General features: G+C 40.3%; 1 long non-coding RNA gene across 2 annotated transcripts; it reads right to left on the reverse strand.

The window, feature by feature from the left end:
• Nucleotides 1-11,794: 11,794 nt before the first annotated feature.
• On the reverse strand, nucleotides 11,795-12,704 carry LOC107808844 (uncharacterized). 2 transcript variants are annotated; one of them, XR_001653275.2, is made up of 4 exons: nucleotides 12,414-12,704; nucleotides 12,253-12,341; nucleotides 12,123-12,157; nucleotides 11,795-11,994 (listed from the first exon to the last, which is right to left on the reverse strand). It is a non-coding gene; the product is annotated as an uncharacterized LOC107808844 (long non-coding RNA). The 2 variants fall into 2 exon arrangements; XR_001653274.2 differs by having other exon boundaries at nucleotides 12,253-12,703.
• Nucleotides 12,705-24,827: the final 12,123 nt, after the last annotated feature.

Below are 24,827 nucleotides of genomic sequence, written 5' to 3' on the forward strand. Positions count from 1 at the left end.
GGCGACTCTTTGAATTCCATAACCCGATTCCTCGAAAAGGGAATAAGACTTATTTTGTCCATAATATCGTAAACCCGATTTTTCCTTCTTTCAGGAGGGAAAAAGGGGGCGTCGACAAAGAAGACCATCTTTACTTGTTTGTATGGAACCTTTGCTTTCTCTCGGATGTCGTTCGGATTGTGTAATGCTCCAGCGACATTCCAAAGATGTATAATGGTTATTTTCACCCTTCATGGTGGAAGATATATTGGAGGTCTTCATGGATAATTTCAGTGTGGTTGGTGATTCCTTTGAAGAATGTTTGAGAAATTTGGATAGAGTATTGGCCCGATGTGAAGACACAAACCTCGTACTCAATTGGGAAAAACGCCATTTCATGGTTGAAGAGGGTATAGTGTTGGGTCACAAAATTTCAAAGCATGGAATTGAAGTTGACAAAGCCAAGATAGAGGTGATTTCCAGGCTTCCTCCCCCCATTTCTGTCAAAGGGGTGAGGAGTTTTCTTGGGCATACGGGTTTTTACCGGAGGTTTATAAAAGATTTTTCAAAAGTGGTACACCCCTTGTGCAAGTTGCTAGAAAAGGATGCAAAGTTTGTGTTCGATGCGGGTTGTATGCAAGCATTCAAGATTCCCAAGCTTAAGTTGACCACTACCCCTATCATTACCGCACCAAATTGGAGCTTGTCTTTCGAGCTTATGTGTAACGCAAGTGACATTGCAGTTGGGGTTGTTTTGGGTCAAAGGGTTAATAAGATGTTTTATCTAGTGTACTACGCAAGCAAGACCACGAATGAGGCTCAAAGGAACTATACAGTCACCGAGAATGAGTTGTTGACTATAGTGTTTGCAATGGAAAAATTTCGGTCATATCTTATGGGGGCCAAGGTTATAGTGCACACCGATCATAACACCCTTAGGTATTTGATGATAAAAAAAGACTCCAAGGCAAGATTGATGAGATGGGTGTTACTACTTCAAGAATTTGATCTAGAAATTGTGGACCGGAAAGGTAGTGAGAACCAAGTGGCAGACCACTTGTCCCATTTGGAGGAGGAGGGGAGGCCTTGTGATGGCCTTGAGATCAATGATTCATTTCCCGACGAGCAAATCCTTGCGTCAATGAATAATATGTCATGGTTTATCGATGTTGCCAATTACCTTGTGAGCGAAGTAATCCCGCGTGAGCTCTATTCTAACCAAAGGAAGAAGCTCAAGCGGGATAGTTTGGATCTCTATTGGGATGAGCCATACTTGTTCAAGATTTGCACGGATGGTGTGATTTGTAGATGTGTACCGGAGGAAGAACAATTGTGTATCTTAGAGGCTTGCAATTCTTCACCCTATGGTGGCCATCATGGTGGGGTGAGGACCGCCTCGAAAGTTCTTAATTGTGGATTCTATTGGACAACCTTGAAGATGCGGGTGATTTTGTGAAGAGGTGTGACGATTGCCAAAGAGCGGGTGGAATTCCAAAAAAAGGATGAGATGCCTCTCAATACCATTCTTGAAGTGGATATCTTTGATGTTTGGGGCATCGATTTCATGGGTCCATTTATTAGCTCTTGTGGAAATACTTACATTCTCGTGGCGATTAACTATGTCTCAAAATGGGTTGAAGTCATGGCTTTGCCTAACAATGAAGCCCGGAGTGTTGTTACATTTATTATAAAGAGCATTTTCACAAGGTTTGGCACTCCTCGTGCGATTATTAGTGATGGAGGGTATCACTTTTGCAATAAAGCTTTCGACACGTTGCTTTCCAAGTACGGTGTCAATCATAAGGTTTAAACCCCTGATCATCCTCAAGCTAGTGGTCAAGTGGAAGTCTCCAACAGGTAAATCAAGAGTATCTTGTCAAAGACGGTCAATGCAAATAGGACTGATTAGTCAAAGAAGTTGGATGACGCTCTATGGGCTTATCGGACGACTTACAAAACTTCGATTGGGATGTCTCTGTATCGGCTGGTGTTTGGGAAAGCATGCCATCTTCTGGTTGAGTTAGAGCACAAGGCCATGTGGGCTTTGAGGAAGTTGAATATTGAATGGGATGTTGCAGCTAATCTTCGTGTTGAACAACTCAATGAACTCGATGAATTTAGATTCCATGCCTACTCCAGTTTGTCCATGTATAAGGACAAGATGAAGTACCTTCATGACAAATATGTTCGTGGAAAGGAGTTCAACGTAGGTGATTTGGTTCTCTTATTCAACTCCCGGTACGTTTGTTTCCGGGAAAGCTCAAATCCAAATGGAGTGGACCGTTTGAAGTTGTGTTTGTGACCCCTTTTGGTGTTCTTGATTTGAAAAACAAACATGGTGAAGTCTTTAGAGTTAATGGGCACCGGGTCAAGCATTATCTTGGAAAGTTTGATGACAGCCACGTGGTGGCGCTCTTTCATCTCAAGTGATGTGGTGGTAACATGCGTCGTGCTGCAACATTAAATCAGGCGCTTCTTGGGCGGCAACCCATGTCTTTTTCTTCTTGTCATTTTCTTTGATTTTCTTTGTAGTATATGATTGATTTTTGGGCTAATTGATTGTGAGATGTTGCAGGATTGTGTTGATGCAGTGTAAGGCATGATGGAAAAAAATGCACAGGTCTCTGAAGTTTCCAGTGTGGCCGCAATACATTCTGTGCGGACCGCACTAGTGTCGGTAAGATGAAGCTTCTCTGAAGTTTGCCACCGCGGCCGCACTACATTTTGTGCGGTCCGCGGTGGACCTCTACGGTCGCAGTCCATTTTGTGCAGACCGCAGAAGGTTGCCTTCTCAAACTTGTGCTAAACAAGGCAGTGCAGATCGCGGTCTATTTTGTGCGGTCTGCACTGGTAGGTGAGGCTGGGCCCCAGGGGCTTTTCTATAAATAGACCCTGAGGTCCCCCTGTTACCCTTTTCGCAAATTTGAAACCTCTTAGAAATTAAACACTGTTCATCTTCTCACTTGCACGTAATTACTTGTTGAAACTCATTTGTTCAATTCACCTCACAATCTTGTACTTTAATCTTCTTCTTTACTTGTTCAATTTTGTCACTTGCATTTAATTTTAATTTTTTCTTAGTTTTTATTTCTTCCTTCTCCCGTAATGTCTTAATTTGTTAGGTTAGGGTAGTTAGATTTTTTATTCTTATCTACTTAGTTAGTGTACTGGACTGGGTAAACATATAGGGACATAAATTAGGGACAAATTTGGACTTAAAAGCAAAATCTGATGAACCCTAACTTAGTTCTAAGTCTAGGCACGTAGTGCAGACCGCGGTTGTTTCTGTGCGGTCCACGGTGCCCTAGTGTCGTCCGTAGTTCCATTTTGTATGGGCCACACTGATGAACTTCTGAAAGATAACACTTGGGCAGTGCGGCCGCACTACACTTTGTGTTGTCCGCACTGCCCCAGTGCGGTTGCGGTACCATTTTGTACGGGCCACACTGGTCAGATTCAGAGGATGGGTAGTCTGAACCCTATCCCAGTGCAGACCACAGTAGTTTTTGTGTGGACCGCACTGGCCCCTGTGCAGCCGCACTCCATTTTGTGCGGTCCGCATTGGGCAATTCCTGCAACCTGTGTGCAACATTTTAAGTCTGTTATGCAATTCTTTCTACACCAATGTTCCCACTGATTCTGTTGATACTAACAATGTTAGATGATTGTGTTTGCAGATAATGGTTAAACAACAAGGCAAGGGGTCAAAACAACCCGGAAGAGGTGAATCTTTTCGGGGTGGAAAATAGAAAATGGTTAAACTCACTCCCCATGCTCGTCAAAACATAAAGAACATAAGGAAGGCCATAAAAGCGGCTGACAGAGCCATTGACATGTCGGGGAGTGAGTACGAGCCCTCTCCAGAGATCTCTTCGGACTTAGTCCTAGAATACATCCCGTATACGGAGAGGGCCAGACATAGAGACACCCCACCCTCATCACCCACTGCCAAAGCACCAGGGAATGTTTCTACTGAGTCGTCTGAGGGCTCAGTAGCCGGCAGTGGTGAATACTCCACCTCCCCCACAGCTTCATTATTGGGGGAGGGTGCAGGCGGAGGTGAGGAGGAGGTACAGGGAGATGAGGAGGCAGCTGAAGGTGGTGCGCCTCAGGTGGGAGGTATTGCCAGAACAAGAAAACATGATGTCTGGAAGGATAGGTTCGTGAGCAGGTGGCGTACCACAAATTTCGGGAGTGGTGGCCGGTGAGAAAGTTGATACTGGAGCGGAGTTTCATTGACAATGATCTACTACCCCACAACCCCAACGTGCAGAGACAGTTCAGAACTAGAGTGGGTTGGGAGCACTTCTTAGATAACTGTGTGGATGCCAACGAACATTTGGTCAAAGATTTTTATTATAATGTAGGCCACATTATAAAGGGCTCCAAAGTGACCAAAGTTCGTAATTTGAAAGTTTTGTTTGATGGGAAGTCAATTAATGAATATTTGGGCTTCGATGAGAAGGATAAGACTCTATATATGGAAAAGATGGAGATGGGCGAGGAGGTCCGTCCATGGTTAGCTCAGTACCTGGCAATCCTAGGTACCATTCCTGATTGGTTGACAGTTGGGGTCAAAATATTGCGGAGGACACTAAACTTTGAGGCGAGGGGTTGGGAGACCTTTGTTTGCAGCTGGTTGGACCCGACCACTCATGACCAGACCCTTCCTCTCCACCGAGCTATTTTGGTTGCTTCCATTATAGCGGGGTACCCCATCAACGTGGGGAATGTGATGTCCAGAGTTATCACTATGTGGGAGCAGAGCATGACCGGAACTAGCCTTTTCCTAGCTTCCTCACTGAGTACTTCACAGATCTAGAGGTGGAGCCGCGGCCATATGACATCAAGGTCAAGGCGACAGCCCCATTTTTCTGGTACATCTTGAAGGGGAATGACAACCCCAAGGATAAGAACTACAAATCCCCTGCTTCTGCCCCAACTGGCCAATCTGAAGAGCTAGTTGTGGTAGAGGTCCCTGCAGAGCTTACCTCCATTTCTGCTGACATGCCTCTCGAACCTTCCACATCTTCAGCCATTCCTCCTGGCCCTTCCACATCAGCAGGCTCGGAGATCCCATCTACTCGGGCCCATCCCATTACTGCCCACTGGATGAGCCAAGCCCTGTTGAGTATAAACAACTAGATGCAGACTGCCTCATCCAAGTTGTCCACATTGACTACTACTGTAGAGGCTCAGTCGGTACCTCAGCCACTCAGGTGCCCTAGTCGATAGAGGATACTTTGAAAGAGATACTTGAGAACCAGAAGAAAATTATCACTACTCAGGCGACACTGACCAAGGCAGTTGATTCACACAGCAAAGCTCTCAAGGAGCTTTCTCGGGAGCACAAGAAGCTTAGAAAGACACGGGCCTCTAAGGAGTCCGTGAAGGAGCTACGGGCAGATGTAGATAGACTAAAGGCAGACTAGTTGCCTTTGGACCTGTTACTTGATGATCCAAACCCAGCAGCTCATCCACAGCCGAAGCAGATCCAGAGGCCTCCGAAGAGGAGGAAGATCCCTAGAGAAGATGATGTCATCATCCAGTTAGCGGACCCACCGAGGCTTCCTCCAGTCATCCATAGGATGTACCAGTTCCACAGCCTGTCGAGGTCTAGGTCCAGGTCCCAGTAGCAGCAGAGTAGACCACCGGGAACCAGTCTAAGGTTTCCGAGCACACAGAGGACCCAGGGACCACCCATGATCCGATGCAGACAGACACAACTTAGGGAGTCTTCTATATCCTTTTTCTATTGTTTTTGGTGCTTATTTAGACTATTTAGCATTGGGGACAATGTCAGCTTTTATTTGAGGGGGTGAGCCCTACACATTTATGGATGACTGTATATATTGATATCTTTATGCTTTCTTGATTTTTCATTTGGTTTGTATATAATTTTATATTTAGTAACTTTTATCGCATTTTTTATCTTTCCTTGGGTATGTATATAAAGTTACATCATATTGTATATATTCATTCCTCGTTGTATATTCAAACTCCCTATTGTATATATTCATTCTATTTGCTGCAAAAATTTCTCGTTTTTAGCTTCTTAATTATGTTCGTAGATTTTTGTTTTGTTTTGGACGTTTTTAATAAGCCTTTGGTTTTCTTAATTCCACGGTTTTTTTCAAAGGTGGAGTGTTGTGTGAACTGGGTGGCTCTTCCCAATGATGGATGGCATGACAACCTTCTTAAGGGTATGAGTCCGTTTTTGTTTTTGTTTTTAGTAGTTTGTAGCTAAGGGTACCTCAAGCAAAGCTTCACTTGGGCCTAGCACATTTGCCTTTGATCCCATGGTGAAAGACAAATTATTGTGTTTAGGATGGTGAAAGTCGTGACCTTGAGACTCTTGTGTTGACCGATAATCATCAAGTGGCTTTTCGGGACCATTGTGTGCTTAAATTGTATCTAAGGTTGTTGTGGGTCCCGACTGTATATCTTTAGCGATCCTTTAGCTTGTGTGGTGAGAAATTGAATTGCAAATCCAAGTCCCGAGCCATTGGTCTAGAACTTTCTCCGAATGTTTGTTGAGGCGAAATTCTAAGTGAATTTTGACTTGAGACGTGATTATAGGCTCTCCTTGATCCAAATGATAGTTTGAACAAATTCCATAGCCTATCAATGATATGATCCCTAGTTAACCCTTTTGATCCTTAGACCTTTTTCTTTCAAGAACCATGATACAAGCTTATACCCATTTTAAAAGATACCCTCTCTTGGCACTCGATCTTTCCTTGAGCACATGGTAAAAGTATAAGTTTGGGGGAAGAGACGAGGATGGAAACAAAGTGGTAAAAGGCACAAAAATGAAAAAAAGGAAAGGCAATGAAAAAGAAATAAAAGCAAAAGACAAAAAGAATGCTCAATGTGAAAAAGAATAAAAAGGGATTCAAGAAAAGCAAAAGAATGAAAGATGTGGAAGGTGAAAAGGAGAAACAGTTTGAATTGAATAAGAAAGAGTGACAACGTGTCTCCCTAACCCCTTAGAAAGAAGTGAGATGACTCAAAGAGTCAAGAAAATATGTGCCAAATGAATCAAAAGAAGTGCTTAAAGGGAGATGAAACCCACTTAAATCAAAACATTTCCTACCCTGAACCAAAAGCCTTCATAATGACTTCACAAAAGCCCTATAGGATCTTGAGTTGAATGAAGCTTACGTTAGTGGATACTTACATAAGGGTCAAGCATATGGTACTTAGAGCCGGACTTGCGACTTTTTCTTGAGAGAGATGAGTGAATTTCCTTTAACCTCGGTTTGTGTGCTAATATTCAAAAAGGTGAGGTTTGCGTAGGGAGAGTTGAGGATGTGTGAGTTTGGGTTCCATAATGACCAAAGAAATTGAGAGAGTTCTTTGATGTTTTGAGTCAACTCTTAATGCTCTTGTGTCACACTTGATCCATGGTTTTTAAAAAGTTAAATGTTGTTAATGATTCATTTGTATTGAGGGCAATTTTAAGTCCCAATTGATGCTAGTTGAGGTTACTTTAGGATAGCTGAAAATTCTTGGATTTTCCCTTAAGGGGTGGGTCTTATTTTGTTTGCTTGAGGACAAGCAAAAGCTTAAGTTTTAGGGAGTTGATAACTAGAGATTTTGACGCATTTCATGATCCTTCTTGCTTATGTTTTGATTATAAATTCATACAAAATAGTCCCAAAAGGCTCATAAGTTGTGCTTGATTGCAGGTTTGATCAACAAAGTGAAGAGATGTTAAAGATCGGCTCAAAAGGAGTGAAACCGGCACAAGTACCAAAGACAAGAGAAAACTCTAGAGAAACAAGCCTAGTGCGGCCGCACTACACTTTGTGCGGTCCGCACTAGGGAGATTCAGAGAGTTGGTTTTTCAAGCATTAAAGCAGTGCGGCCGCAGTAGATATTGTGCGACCCGTACTGAAGGCACCGCGGCCGCACTACCAGTCTGTGCAGTCCGCAGAACCAAAGTTCAGAGAGATGCCAAGTTCTGAAGATCAAGCCTGTGCGGTCCGCAGTCATGTTTGGGCGGACCGCACTAGATGCCTCCGTGGCTGCAGTCCATTTTGTGCGGTCCGCGGAGCCTGGGTTCAGAGAGTTGAATTTGCAAAGTCAAGAGCCTAGTGCGGTCACACACCATTTTGTGTGGTCCGCACTGACCCCGTAGGGGCATTTTTGTCCAGTTTTTCTAGCTTAGTATTAATAGAACCTTTTTCCATTTTTAGGGTATCAGATATTATCAGACGTTAGCTGCACTCGTGAGAAGACTTTTCTTAGCCATTTTGGGCATTTTTACTTAGTTTTTATCATTGAATCTTTGTATTTACCTTAGCAATTAATTAATATGTCTTTATCTTCATCTATTTCTTTGTTTTTCTCTTCAAGCATGAGTAGCTAGACCCATTATCTAGGGTTGTGGCTCAACCCTAGTGTGAGTAATTGATGGGTGTTGTGATTTAAGGTTAGATTGACTATGGGTGTTTGTTATTTGGGTCAATTTCATGGTTTAATCTATGAATTAGTGATTGCAAACACTAGTTTGTGCTAAGTTGACTTGGGTTCTTCTTGAGAAAGACAGCCTAAGTCTCTGAAATGGACCCAACAAGGAATTGGGATGGACTAAAGAGAATTGACAGTCTCAATTAAAGGGTTAAACCTCGAGAGAGTAATACCCGACTTGAACCCCAGTTGCTTGAGCAAATTTGCCTACCCTATTGGTCTTGAGAAAGTCAATTGGGCAAAATCACTCTCTCTACCGAGAGGTGTGAGAGTGGGTACAATTGCGCAACGGTTATAGCATATTCCCCAGTCATGTCAATCATGCCTTAGGTTCAATTACCCGTCAATTGGCCACCTAGGAGGATGCCACTACCCTAGTGCCTTTTTAAACTATTAGATACAACTTGTAGCAATTTACTCGTAGTTAATGTAGTAGCAATTGTAATTTGTAGTTTGATAATAGTAGAATATAAAGAAAACCCAAAAATGATTAGAAGTGATATTTGGAACAAATACGCAATTCCAACCTAAATAGATACTCGACTCCATTCCTAGCTCTCTGTGAAAATCGATCCCGGCCCACAAATTGGGTAAAAGCTATTGCAACCCTCTCTTCCTACTTTTTAGTAGTGTGGAGTCGGCTGCGATCAAGGTGACAAACCTACTTTCATAAACTTTTAAGTGAAGAAGGGGATCAGGATATTGTACTAGGGGAATTGAGGATTGCTGACAGTCCCCATGAATTAAGTAATTGTAGGGACATTTAGATCGATGAGGTCATGGAGGCAATGCGTAAGATGAGAAGGGGCAGAGCTACCGGTCTAGATGAAATTCCGATTGAACTTTGGAGGTGTATGGGTAAAGCAGGCTTGGAATGGCTTACGGGATTGTTTAATATTATATTCAAGACTAATAGGATGCCTGAAGAGTGGAGATGGAGTACAATGATTCCATTGTATAAGAAAAAAGGTGATGTCCAGTACTGTAACAACTATAGGGGTGTCAAATTATTGAGTCATACCATGAAAGTTTGGGAGAGAGTGGTAGAAATGAGAGTGCGAAGGCGATGTACCACAGAAACTATCCACCTTATTAGGAGGATGGTGAAACAATACAGGGATAGGAAGAAGGATCTCCACATGGTGTTTATTGATCTGGAGAAAACGTACGACAGGGTTCCTAGAGAGGTCTTGTGGAGCTGCTTATAGGATAAAGGGGACCCGGTTGCCTACATTAGGGTGATTAAAGACATGTATGCTGGATCTAAGACTGGGGTTAGGACAGTAGGAGGCGACTCCGAGCATTTTCTAGTTGTTACGGGGTTGCACCAAGGGTCTGCGCTCAGCCCATTCCTATTTGCCCTGGTGATGGATACACTAACTCATCATATTCAAGGGGAGGTGCCATGGTGCATGCTATTTGTGATGGCATTATTCTAATTGACGAGACACGAGGCGGTGTCAATGAGAGGCTAGAGGTTTGGAGACATGCTCTTGAGTCTAAAGGTTTCAACTTGAGCAGGACGAAGACGAAATACCTCGAGTACAAATTTGGGGTTGAGCCGATGGAAGCAGGAGTAGAAGTGAGGCTTGACTCTGAAGTCATTCCCAAGAGGGGTAGTTTCAAGTACCTTGGATCGGTTATCCAGGGGATAGGGGAGATCGACGAGGATGTCACACACCGTATAGGGGTGGGGTAGATGAAGTGGAGGTTAGCGTCGGGAGTCTTGTGTGACAAGAAAGTTCCACCGTTACTAAAAGGTACAGAAGATGAAAGTAGCAGAGATGAGGATGTTGAGGTGGATGTGCGGGCAGACAAGGATGGATAAGATTAGGAATGAAGATATTCGAGGGAAGGTGGGCGTGGCCCCCATGGAGGACAAGATGCGGGAAGCAAGACTCAGATAGTTCAGGCACATTCAGAGGATGAGCACTGATGCACCGGTGAGGAGGTGTGAGCGATTGGCTGTGGTGGGCACGATGAGAGGTAGAGGGCGACCTAAGAAGTATTAGGGAGAGGTGATCAGATAGGACATGGTGCGACTTAGGATTACTGAGGATATGGCCCTTGACAGGGAATTGTGGAGGTCAAGCATTAAGGTTGTAGGTTAGAGGAAAGTTGTGAATATTTCAACAGCACAATAGAGTGAGACTAGCCAGTTAGGAGTTAGTCTTAGGATGCTATTGGTCGTCTACTGATGCAGGGCTTTATCTGCTGGTTTTTACTACACCATCCATCTATTTCGTATCTCTTATATTGCTGTTATTTTACTATGAGTCTATTGGTGGTACTAATATATCGTCTCTTGTTGCTTTCTATAGTCGAGGGTCTCCTGGAAACAGCCTCTCTGCCCCTCGGGGTAGGGGTAAGGTCTGCGTACATATTACCCTCCTCAGACCCCACTTGTGGGATTATACTAGGTCGTTGTTGTTGTTGTTGTTGTTGTTGTGATAAGTTATTAATAGTGGTATATATAAAGTATAATACACATTTATAAAAATATGTATGGTATATTTTGTTTATTTACATATTATGATGTATATATATAAAATTTATGTGTGGTATCACTATAACAAATTTGATTATCAATGACGAACTATTTTGTCATTTAAAAGTCATATTTTGTCACAAAAGATCTTTTGAGACAAAAAATAATTCGTCAATTATTCATCCCAAAAACATCGTCGCCAAAAGTATACAAAGACAATTTGGTGGTTCGTCACTAAATCAAGTTATATGAGGGACGAAAATTTTTTTCGTTCCCAAATGCCTAGTATTTGTGACGAACCTGTTCGTAAAAAAAAGTATAAAATATTTGTCGTTAATAGCGTGCTTTTGTCACTAAAAATATTATCAATGCCGACGAAACTACCTTGTCACTAACTATTTGGTTTAATTAGCGACAATATCAAATGTCTCTAAAGTTATATATATTTCGTAGTTAAATCGACGTTATTTTGTCACTAAAGACTACCTTTTATGTACAAAAGATATTTCGTCCCTAAATATATAAAATAGTGATAGCTTTGCCTTTACAAGAATAATTTACAATTTGTAGTTGAAAACTATTATGTCGTCACTAAAAATAATATTTTTTTACAAAATTATTTAAAATTAAAATAATCATAAAATATAAATTACTAAAAAGATGATTCTCGGACAAATAATATTTTTGTCACTAAATTTTGATGAATATTTGATAACATTAAAATCCGCAGTGCTACTATTTATAAGTAGTATTTATCTAATTTCCCATTAATTCCAGAATTTATCATTTACTAAATGGAAATAACATAGTAAAAATGGAAGGTAACAACAAAAATTTTCACCAACGATCACATAATTAAGAACTAATACTACATTGAGATAATATTCATTACAAACTCCGTAAACTAAAATACCGAAATAAAATAAAATTTATTCAACAACATGACGTCGAATCGAAATACAAATAATTTTAGTAACTACTTCCTCAAACACTAATGTAACCACTCGTCTGGTAAAGTTGCTCTTGAATAAATTTACACTTTCATGTACCCACTGAAGAAAAAAACAATTTTAGTACATACTTTTTGATGAACAAGATTTAGCCAAAAATGACATATCATATTTTAATTAGTGAAGCAAATAATAGAATGACAAATTAGTAATGGTAGAAAGATGCTTACTCGAAGTTAGACCATAAATATTAATTCTTCTTTGACTGCAAATAACCACAAGAATTAAGAAGAAGAGATATAAAATTAAGAGTATTTAATCTCTCAAAAAATAAAGAATAATAGACAAATTTCTTCATACCTCTATAATAAAATTAAATCAATAAGAACCCACAAATACATACACATAATATGTCATCTGGAGAAACCCAAATTTTTATTGCCCTACAACTGAAAGAAAAAGAATTCTGTATGAGAGACACAACAGAAAAACAAATTGAAGTACAAATAATATTTCTTAACTTAGCTTGAGGATTTGTATCAAAGCAAAGGAGGCGTCAGAAGTGGCTTTGCGTCTTAAAATGCCCATCATGCGGATTTGATCTTTTATGTTATTAAATCAATAAAAGATTTTAGAGATAATTAAGCATTATTGAATAAGAGGATCTATGTGTGTGAAAGAGAAAGAAATAAAATATTAATGGAAGCAATATAGTAGATTTAACTGGTGCAATAATTTGATGGAGAAATGAACGTCACAAAGAATTAAGAGAGGAATGGAGGAGAATTGAGAAAACGGAGGCGGCACTTCTCAACTAAAAAGAGGGACTTGGGAACACAAAAAAGAAAAGGAGGGAAAATTGCCGCTACTTTTTCATACAACTTTGAAATAGAATAAAACCGAAAATACTAAAATACAACTTGCCGCTCTTCAATTGTTGTCAATTTATTTTCACTTTAAATTTTATATGTTACCAAAATACCATAAGATTAATTTTTAGTTGACAAACAAAAACTACTAATTAAAATTTTATTATGTTTATCAACAGTTAAATCAAATTATTTCCATTTATAATGACCAGTATTATGGTTGTTGATTAAAAAATATCGTCAATTTTATAATTGTTATAGTGAAAATAAAAAAAATTAATTAATTAAATTAAATTAAAGGCATTTTAATTATTTAAAAAATATACTTTATTGCAAATACACCAACTGTTTATTACAGTTATGCTAATTTTGTCTTGATTTCATATTTCTTATTCATATTTATGCTAGGTTTGGGGCTGCATATCCAAACTTAGTGTCACGACCCAAAATTCCAACCCGATCGTGATGGCGCCTCTCGTGAGGACAAGGCCAGCCAATCAACAAAACAGTACATCTCTTTATAATTACTTAGCAGGAATAAGTCTAAATCATGGGCAATATAATCTTAAATGCGAAATAAACGTGATAGAACAAGGAAAACCCTCCCAACTCAGCCCGAAATCGGGGTGTCACAAGTCATGAGCTACTACAGAGTTAACTAATATTTTACAAAGTCTGGAATTATCATACATAACAAAGATAAGGGAGAAAACGGGGTTGCGGACGTCAACAGCTACCTCGTTACTCCTAGTCACCGCCTGGTCTGGAAAGAATCAGCGCTCGGGAGCGAACTCAGCTCTGCCTGTATCTGCACACATGGTGCAGGGAGTAATGTGAGTACTCCGACCTAGTGAGTAATAAAAATAAATAACGACTGAAAACATGAAATCTCATAACGGCACAATATAGCGCTATCCCAAGCAGTAAAATCAGTTATACAGTAAAATAGTGAGTATCAGATAATTCTTCTTTTAAAACAGTAAAGACAAATAATTTTCACAGTAAGGATAAATCAAAAGCTTGCCCCTCGGGCTCAATATGTAAATCTCAGTATAGTATCAGCCCCTCGGGCTCACTCCCAACTCACCAGCACACAACATCAGCCCCTCGGGCTCACTCCCAACTCACCACACACAAGAAACGGCCTCTCGGGCCCACTCCCAACTCACCTGGGTACCCTGCGCTCACTAGGGGTGTGTACAGACTCCGGAGGGGCTCCTACGGCCCAAACGCAATATCAATAGGCCTGAAAGCCTTCACACATCACACACGAGGCATGAAAGCCTTCACACATCACACACGAGGCCTGAAAGCCTCCTCATATAACACTCGAGGCTTGAAAGCCTCCTCATATAACACTCGAGGCCTGAAAGTCTCCTCATATAACACTCGAGGCCTGAAAACCTCCTCATATAACACTCGAGGCCTAAAAGCCTCCTCATATAACACTCGAGGCCTGAAAGCCTCCTCACATCACTCAACATATCCTCACGTATGGCCTTCGACCTCGATCAGTCCAGAAAATAATCATAAGCCTCTTGGGCATCAGTAAAATAATAGTGCTCAGCTCAACAGCATTATAAATATCATTAAATCTCGATTGAGTATAAATGTAGCTGAGTTCACAAAATAATAAAATTCTATTGGACTGAGTTCAAATAATATTTCAATTCATGAGAAAAATAGTGATGTAAATTCACAAAAGATTTCAGATAATTGGCACGAAGCCCAAATATGGCAATAAGCCCCAGTCATAGTGAAAAACAATAAATCTTTATCAATTACGCGGTAAAAATATCAACTGGGATGGACCAAGTCACAATCCTCAATAGTAAATGACCCCGCGCTCGTCATACAATGCGTGTCTCATCTCAACATAGCAGTATGTTGTGAAATCTGGGGTTTCAAACCCTCAGTGCATCATTTAAAATCATTACTCAACTCGAACCGGTGAAATCTATAGCTTGCGACGCCTTTGCCCATCAAATCGGCCTCCACGGGCATCGAATCTAACCAAAATCAGAGCGAATACATCACAATATACTAAGGGAACAATACTCAATCGAAAATACTCGAAAAACGCTAAAAATCACGAAGTTGGCAAAACCCAAGCCTCGGGCCCACTTCTCGAAAAATTACAAAATTCACATCACCGGATTCCTCGTCTCGCCACGAGTCCGTACATATCAAATTTACCAAAATCGGAGTTCAAATGACCCCTCAAATCTCCATTTAATTCTCTTAAGTTTTAAGCCCTAAACCACCTTTTTTGTCCATAAATTACTTGAGTTTTCAGCTCTAATCCATGTATTTAACTTGGAAATAAGTAGAAACAACTCACCTTTGATGCTTGATGAAATCCCCCTTGAAATTCTCTCCAAAATAATCCAAGCCAAATGAAAGAAATAAGCCAAATCCGTGTTTTAAAGAATCTGCTCGTGCTTCGTCGAGTTGTATCTTGCACTTGTGCTATACAAGTTGTACATCCTATTAAAAATTTTCCTTGTCGGACACCTTCTGCTTAAACACCCATAACGTCTTGTATAAATATCCAAATGACAAATGATTTGAATATTTAGAAAATAGACTCGAATATCTTTAATTTGATAGGTTTTACACCATATAACTCTTTATATATCCCGAGATATGAGCTTCAAAACGCATCCGTAAATTCTGTCGAAATCCCTCTACCAGCCATTTTCGATCCATCATAACTTTCTGAGATAATATCCAAATCACATGTGGTTTAACTTTCTGAAAACTAGAATGTAAGGGTTACAACTTTCGCGTTTTGTAAGTTTTCTGATTTCTTATAGATTACAAGATATGAGCTTCCAAACTGGACACCTCGCGCCTGAAATTTTCTGGGCACAGCAGAAACCTAAAAATTTCTGCAATTTTTTTCAAAGATGAAATAGTCCGTTTAACCACCCAAAACTCACCCGAGGCCAGTGGGACCTCAACCAATCATGCCAACATATCCCATAACATCGTTCAAACTTGTTTCAACCTTCGTAACGCTCAAAACAATATCATAACACCAAATTCGCATCGGATTCAAACCTATGAACTTTGAAACTTCTAACTTCCGCATCCGATGCCGAAACACGTCAAAACTAGTCCGAATGACCTCAAATTTTGCAGACAAGTCCCAAATGACATAACAAAGCTACAACAACTCTCGGAATTCCATTCCGACCCTCGAATCAAAATCTCACCTATCAACCGGAATTCGCCAAAATACTAACTTTGCCGATTCAAGCTTAATTCTACACCGATCATCACAAAAATATTCCGTACACACTCCTAAGTCCGAAATCACCTAACAAAGCTATCCGAACCATAAAATTCACATTTCGACTCCGATATCAAAATTTCCACTTCCGGTCAAATTTTCTCAAAAACCTTCAAATTTCTATATTTAGCCAAACGGCTCCAAAATGACCTACGGACCTCCGAATTCACTTACGATCGCGCCCCCAAATCCAGAATAACCATACGGAGCTAATCCCATTCTCGGAATTCCAAACGGACATCAATAACACTGAAATGCCTTCCAACCCAAATTTATGAAATTCTTTTAAAATACTAACTTCCACAATATACGCCGAAATGCTCACGGGTTATCCAAAATCAAATCCGTACATACGCCGAAGTACGAGATCATCAAACAAACATGCTGGAACTTTCAGATCCCAATTCTGAGGTCGTTTACTCAAAATTCCAATCTTAGTTCATTTCTTCAATTTTAAGTTTTCAAAATGAGAATTTCCATTTAGATTTGACTCCAAACTTCCTGAATTTTAATTCTAACCATACACACAAGTCAATATACCTGAGATGAAGCTGCTCATGGCCTCAAACTGCTGAATGACGCGTCAGAGCTCAAAACAACTGATCGGGTCGTTACAATCTCCCCCACTTAAACATACATTTGTCCTCGAACGTGCTAAGAACTACACTGAAGTAGTCTGAAATCACTTGTTTAACACCTCATGCACCTTTCCGTGCTACCACCACTCAGTTGAGTACATTAGCTCGATAACTCTGTAAATATACTCCCTTATTCAAGCAAATAAGCCATTAGGTCCAATTCCAACATCCTGAATTTCCTGCCAAGCCTGTTTCCATCATATGACCACCATATCAATATCCACACGCTGTTCCCAAACATGGCTGCATAACTTTGCTGAATTCACACTTTGCATCACTTTACTCATAGGACCACAATAACATTCTTTAAACATAATAGTCGAAATTCTACAAATCTGATGCTCCCATTGCATCTCATGACCTACATAGGTCTTGCTCTAGTTTTTACAACACCGATACGACTGAAGAGATGTGCCTAAATTCATAATCAACTGTTGAATCAACAATTCATTGGATCTATACTCCTGACAAGTTCCATTACCTTGTCTCAAACCAAAGAATGATCTTTGCTCTATAATATACTTCATATAATCAGTTTGCACTGACCCCAAATCTAGTAACCTCGTCTCACCCAGTACGAATTGCTCAGGCAATAAGTCACCTCGGACATAATAAAAAATCCCACAAGACGCCACAATGTGCCAGTGGGCTACAAATTCGAACGCGATACAAAAGGGAGGCGAACTCTGGGAGGAACTACTCAACTCGCACACTAACATGGACTTCCTTAGAAAACAGGGAAACATAACACATAAAAGCAAATATGGGCACTGAACTGAACATCACACTGTTGCGGCACGCAACCGATCCAAACAGCATACCCATGGTGGCGTGCCACCCGATCCACATATAGAACTCACATAAGGAGATACACGTCGAGCTGAATAGCTCACCACATCCAAATACCGCATATCAGTTATAAACACACTAAGGTGCATAATACCATTCCCAAGGAAACATATAGCGTTATAGGCTACAACTCAAGCACAACTGAGGTGCGATACATGATCTAAGTCTCAAGAGCCATCCTGCTCATATAACATCACCGCTGAGCGGAACCTCAACACATAAGGAATTTACCAAGCCGTCTCACAACTCATACATCGCAATATATCTTTACATGAATTATCTGACCACGAAATAAGACCGCGACTATCCTTCCATAAAGAGCGCATTGCTGAAATAAACACAACTGGCCTGACGTAAGGCTCACTTCCACATTTAAATCTATCCCCCGACCTCAAGTCGATCCTGATCGTGCCAAGCTAGGCCAATAATATTTCACAGGTCTATAACCCAATAAGCAGAGTGCCCTCCAGGCATAAATTCTCAAATGGATGATATTACCAAAATCCTCATACTTGGTTTAAATTTCTAATTAATCAAGTGACTACATGTCACACTTATACAATCTTCCTGTGGGCCAAGCTCCCACCATCTTCCGAAATAATTAACGGGTTCGCACATTCAAAACACCGGCTACACTAACGCTAAAAAGTGATCAAGAATCCCTAACCAGGATGCAAAGCCTTTCTCACAGAATACCGGTATCAGGTGATACTGACATCAATACCCATCTTAGTCAAAACACTAGAACTCTTTTCCTACTCATCCGAGCTTGTTACATCACAGTCATTGACCAAACTGCGACCTTCCGAAATCATACACAAGATTAGAACCTCACATCTATATTCAGAATAAGCCCGAACCAGCTGTAATAACCGATACCTGCAACCTCTGGTGCAATTACATGATAAACCACATAACTTAAACGCTTATAGTGATAACTTCTAATCATAATAGTTGCACACAACACCCGAATACCGATAGAAAAACTCTTATCAACTAAAGTGTCATCTCAACACTTTTACATACTACCAATGCTAACTAAATCACGCGGTAAGCCATAACCATTTTCCATATCAACCATTCATGAAGCCACTTCTCCTTTGGCAAATGCTACATCAAATATCTGAGCCGAAGCTCGATATTATCCTTCCAACATGCTGAAATCAAATCCGTTCGTATTCATTAATGATCCTACTAATCTCTTCTAATCCAACACATTATTCTGGTGACATGATACATCAAGAAGATATGTTTCGCGCATCGGTAGAAGATATCCGGCTCGAACTATGGTAAAAACCATCAAGAAAACTTTCAAATCTGCTCACACATACCCAAGTTATTAAAACGGAATTTCTCTGGCTTGACCAGGCCATGTAGGTCACCAACCCAAAAATATTTCCATAAAACATCTGTAAAGCATCACAATATACGGTATATGAATCTGAAGCTGATGGCAAAACCAACACTAGAGTTGTGGTCAAAGCTGTCTTGAGCTTCTGAAAGCTCTTCTCACATTCGTCCGACCATACAAAGGGGGCACCCTTCTGAGTCAACTTGGTCAAGGGCGATGCAATGGATGAAAAATCCCTCACAACTAGGATAGAATCAATACTAGGAGTCTTAGATCCAACATCTAGCACAAACACTAGATATGACAGACAACCTTTCCCAACTATACGTTGGGCTTTCAAGAAAGAAATTACTCTGCTAGGAACATAATCAGTCATACCACGCTACTCGATCCGCGGTACACCCGGCATAGCCAAAGTAACTGTCTTAGCATGACAGTCTAGAATAACATGACACATAAATAACCAATCCATGCCCAATATAACATCAAAGTCCACCATGCTCAATAGCAATAGATCAACTCAGGTCTCCAGGCCCTCAATAATCACAACACATGACCGGTACACACGGTCCACAACAACAGTATCGCCTACCGGGGTAGATACATAAACAGGTATAGAAGGAAACTCTCGGGGCGAACCCAAATAATGAGCAAAATATGAGGACACATAAGAATAGGTGGAACCGGGATCGAATAATACAGAGGCATATCTGTGGCAGACTGGAAAATTCCTGTAATGACATCATTTGAAACAATAACATAAAAAAAACAGGCCCGTCCACCGCCTGATCGACCTTAATCCCCGTAAGCAATAACCGACTCACCAACACGCCTCAAACTGGAACCAATATAGCACAAAATCGTGCAATCAACTTATTTAATAGCAAACTCCCCAACTTGGCTCAAAGACATAGATCAAAACGCACTCAATAAATCATAACGCACATACTCTATTATTGTTGTAATACCATAGTGAGATTGAACTCACTCCTTCATAAGCTTGTGGAAACACAAATCATCTAGAATTTTAACTCTTCAGGAATTCTTGCATTCACTCACATAACAGTTAAGCCCACTCTCTAGGTGACCAAATTTAGATTTCAACGCATATTCTTTACTTGTAAATGAGATCTTCTAATAGACAGTATAAGAATCGCACCACCTTAGAACACTCCGCAGGAGATAACCCACATGTTTCACTTCTAATTAATATTTTTGTATACCTTCCATCGTCATTCACATTACACAATCACTTAGTCTTCCTGAGTCTAAAATCATACCGTAACATGAAATTTACTTCACTCCAAACAGGAGACATGAAAAGATTCTTCACGCGCCCATAACTCGGGGCTACACATCAGATCACAATGAAAATCAAACACTTAATAGTTCATCTATTATCCTGACGCCCTTCCTCGTCACCTCCAAGTCATATAGATATATCTCGCAGTACTAACATACTCCTCACGTGGCTATCCAACCATCATTCCCACTAAGAGGGACAATACCGGACATATAATTTCAAAACTCGTGCTCGCACAATCAGCACTTCGGTGCTCAAGCCATAGGCAAGGATCCAGCCTCAAGTACTCCAGACTGGCCTAACATCAAACACATAGCGATTACGTCTCGCCCTTCGTCCGGGGAATCACAAGCCATCAAGGCACATCTGATACTGAGCTCTCATGCGCGCATACGAATATGTGGAAGGAACTGTAAAAGTTACTTTTTCAAGCTGAACAGGAGGCACGATTAAGAATTCAAGAATATGAAGCTTTTCCAAAAGGTTCTGCAACCTCTCGAGGATAAATACAGATGTCTCAGAACCGATCTGCAAGACTCTACTAAACCTGCTCATGACTCGCGAGACCTAGTAACCTAGGCTCTGATACTAACTTGTCACGACCCAAAATCCCAACCCGGTCGTGATGGCACCTCTCGTGAGGCAAGGCCAGCCAATCAACAAAACAGTACATCTCTTTATAATTACTTAGCAGGAATAAGTCTAAATCATGGGCAATATAATCTTAAATGCGAAATAAACGTGATAGAACAAGGAAAACCCTCCCAACTCAGCCCAAAATCGGGGTGTCACAAGTCATGAGCTACTACAGAGTTTACTAATATTTTACAAAGTCTGGAATTATCATACATAACAAAGATAAGGGAGAAAACGGGGTTGCGGACGTCAACAGCTACCTCGTTACTCCTAGTCACCGCCTGGTCTGGAAAGAATCAGCGCTCATGAGCGAACTCAGCTCTACCTGTATCTGCACACATGGTGCAGGGAGTAATGTGAGTACTCCGACCCAGTGAGTAATAAAAATAAATAGCACTATCCCAAGTAGTAAAATCAGTTATACAGTAAAATAGTGAGTATCAGATAATAATTCTTTTAAAACAGTAAAGACAAATAATTTTCACAGTAAGGATAAATGAAAAGCTTGCCCCTCGGGCTCAATATGTAAATCTCAGTATAGTATCAGCCCCTCGGGCTCACTCCCAACTCACCAGCACACAACATCAGCCCCTCGGGCTCACTCCCAACTCACCACACACAAACAACGGCCTCTCGGGCCCACTCCCAACTTACTTGGGTACCCTGCACTCACTCGGAGTGTGTACAGACTCCAGAGGGGCTCCTACAACCCAAACGCAATATTAATAGGCCTGAAAGCCTTCACACATCACACACGAGGCATGAAAGCCTTCACACATCACACACGAGGCCTGAAAGCCTCCTCATATAACACTCGAGGCTTGAAAGCCTCCTCACATCACTCAACATATCCTCACGTATGGCCCTCGACCTCGATCAGTCCAGAAAATAATCATAAGCCTCTTGGGCATCAGTAAAACAATAGTGCTCAGCTCAACAGCATTATAAATATCATTAAATCTCGGTTGAGTATAACTGTAGCTGAGTTCACAAAATAATATAATTCGATTGGACTGAGTTCAAATAATATTTCAATTCGTGAGGAAAATAGTGATGTAAATTCACAAAAGATTTCAGATAATTGGCACCTAAATATGGCAATAAGCCCCAATCATAGTGAAAAACAATAAATCTTTATCAATTACGCGGTAAAAATTTCAACTGGGATGGACCAAGTCACAATCCCCAATAGTAAATGACCTCGCGCTCGTCATACAACGCGTGTCTCATCTGAACATAGCAGTATGTTGTGAAATCTGGGGTTTCAAACCCTCGGTGCATCATTTAAAATCATTACTCACCTCGAACCGGTGAAATCTATAGCTTGCGACGCCTTTGCCCCTCAAATCAGCCTCCACGCGCGTCGAATCTAACCAAAATCAGAGCGAATACATCACAATATACTAAGGGAACAATACCCAATCGAAAATACTCGAAAAATGCTAAAAATCACGAAGTTGGCAAAACCCGAGCCCCGGGCCCACTTCTCAAAAAATTACGAAATTCACATCACCGGATTCCTCGTCACTTCACGAGTCCGTACATATCAAATTTACCAAAATCGGAGTTCAAATGACCCCTCAAATCTCCATTTAATTCTCTTAAGTTTTAAGCCTTAAACCACCATTTTTGTCCATAAATTACTTGAGTTTTCAGCTCTAATCCATGTATTTAACTTGGAAATAAGTAAAAAAAACTCACCTTTGATGCTTGATGAAATCCCCCTTGAAATTCTCTCCAAAATAATCCAAGCCAAATGAAAGAAATAAGCCAAATTCGTGTTTTAAAGAATCTGCCCGTGCTTCGTCGAGTTGTACCTTGCACTTGTGCTATACAAGTTGTACATCCTATTAAAATTTTCCCTTGTCGGACACCTTCTGCTTAAACACCCATAATGTCTTGTATATATATCCAAATGACAAATGGTTTGAAGATATAGAAACTAGACTCGACGATCTTTAATTTGATAGGTTGTGCACCATATAACTCTTTATATATCCCGAGATATGAGCTTCTAAAGCGCATCCATAAATTCTGTCGAAATCGCTCTACCAGCCGTTTTCGATCCATTATTACTTTCTGACATAATATCCAAATCACAAATGGTTTAACTTTCTGAAAACTAGAATGTAAGGGCTACAACTTTCGTGTTTTTCAATTTTTCTGATTTCTTATAAATTACAAGATATGAGCTTCCAAACTGGACACCTCGCGCCTGAAATTTTCTGGGCACAGCAGAAGCCTAAAAATTTCTGCAATTTTTTTCAAAGATGAAATAGTCCGTTTAACCACCCAAAACTCACCCGAGGCCAGTGGGACCTCAACCAATCATGCCAACATATCCCATGACATCGTTCAAACTTGTTCCAACCTTCGTAACGCTCAAAACAACATCACAACACCAAATTTGCATCGGATTCAAACCTATGAACTTTGAAACTTCTAACTTCCGCATCCGATGCCGAAACACGTCAAAACTAGTCCAAATGACCTCAAATTTTGCAGACAAGTCCAAAATGACATAAGGAAGCTACAACAACTCTCGGAATTTCATTCCAACCCTCGAATCAAAATCTCACCTATCAACCGGAATTCGTCAAAATACTAACTTTGCCGATTCAAGCTTAATTCTACACCGGTCATCACAAAAATATTCCGTACACACTCCTAAGTCCCAAATCACCTAACAAAGCTATACGAACCATAAAATTCGCATTTCAACCCCGATATCAAAATTTCCACTTCCGGTCGAATTTTCTCCAAAACCTTCAAATTACTATATTTAGCCAAACGGCTCCAAAATGACTTACGGACCTCCGAATTCACTTCCGATCGCGCTCCCAAATCCAGAATCACCATACGGAGCTACTCCCAGTATCGGAATTCCAAACGGACATTAATAACACTGATATGCCTTCCAACCCAAATTTATGAAATTCTTTTAAAATACTATCTTCCACAATATACGCCGAAATGCTCACGGGTTATCCAAAACCAAATCCGGACATACGCCCAAATCCGAGATCATCATACGAACATGCTGGAACATTCAGATCCCAATTTTGAGGTCGTTTACTCAAAGTTCCAATCTTAGTTCATTTCTTCAATTTTAAGCTTTCAAAATGAGAATTTTCATGTAGATTTGACTCCAAACATCCTGAATTTTAATTCTGACCATACACACAAGTCAATATACCTAAGATGAAGCTGCTCATGGCCCCAAACTACTGAATGATGCGCCGGAGCTCAAAACGATTGATCGGGTCGTTACACTTAGGTAGATAGTGATAGGGTTTTTTTGTTATATTTGTAAATATTTTTCCTGGAAATAAAAATTAATTACCAAAAAAAAACATCTTTGGCGCTTAAAATATTTTTCTACACTTGACACTTGTAATTTATTATATGAAATAGTGGAGCTAAAAGTATTGAAGAGCAATTCAAGTAAATCTCATTCGTCGAAAAATTATATTGTACAAATATGTTAAAATAATCTCTTTATACGTTCACACACACACACACACACACTTATAGTCAATCACTATGCTAGTTTACATTTTTCTAAATTCATTTGTTAAATTTTTTGATTTCGCCACTACTTATAATTGCGTTCTATTAGTTACAATATATATTGTTTTTAATTTAATTTGTGAAATTAATATAAAGAACTTGAAAATTTTTAAGAAAATCTAATTCTTTTCAAATACTATCAATAACAACAACAATAATGTACCCATATTACCACAAGTAAGGTTTAAAGAAGGTGGGGTGTATATAGACTTTACGTGAATGTCACGACTCGGAATTCTTACCCTCAGGAATTGTGATGGCGCCTACTAATGTGAGCTAGGCAAGACAATCCTTAACAGCTTACTTCATTAACAAATCACTTCTTTTAACGATTATCAATGATAGCTGTCACACCTCCTTTTTGTGTGCCCGCCCCGAAGGGTAAAATGCGCGAGGGAGTTTTTTCAATTTAAGTGACAATATT

The sequence above is a fragment of the Nicotiana tabacum genome, chromosome 1 (genome assembly GCF_000715075.1).
Source record: "Nicotiana tabacum cultivar K326 chromosome 1, ASM71507v2, whole genome shotgun sequence".
In the NCBI taxonomy this organism is placed as follows: Eukaryota; Viridiplantae; Streptophyta; class Magnoliopsida; order Solanales; family Solanaceae; genus Nicotiana; species Nicotiana tabacum.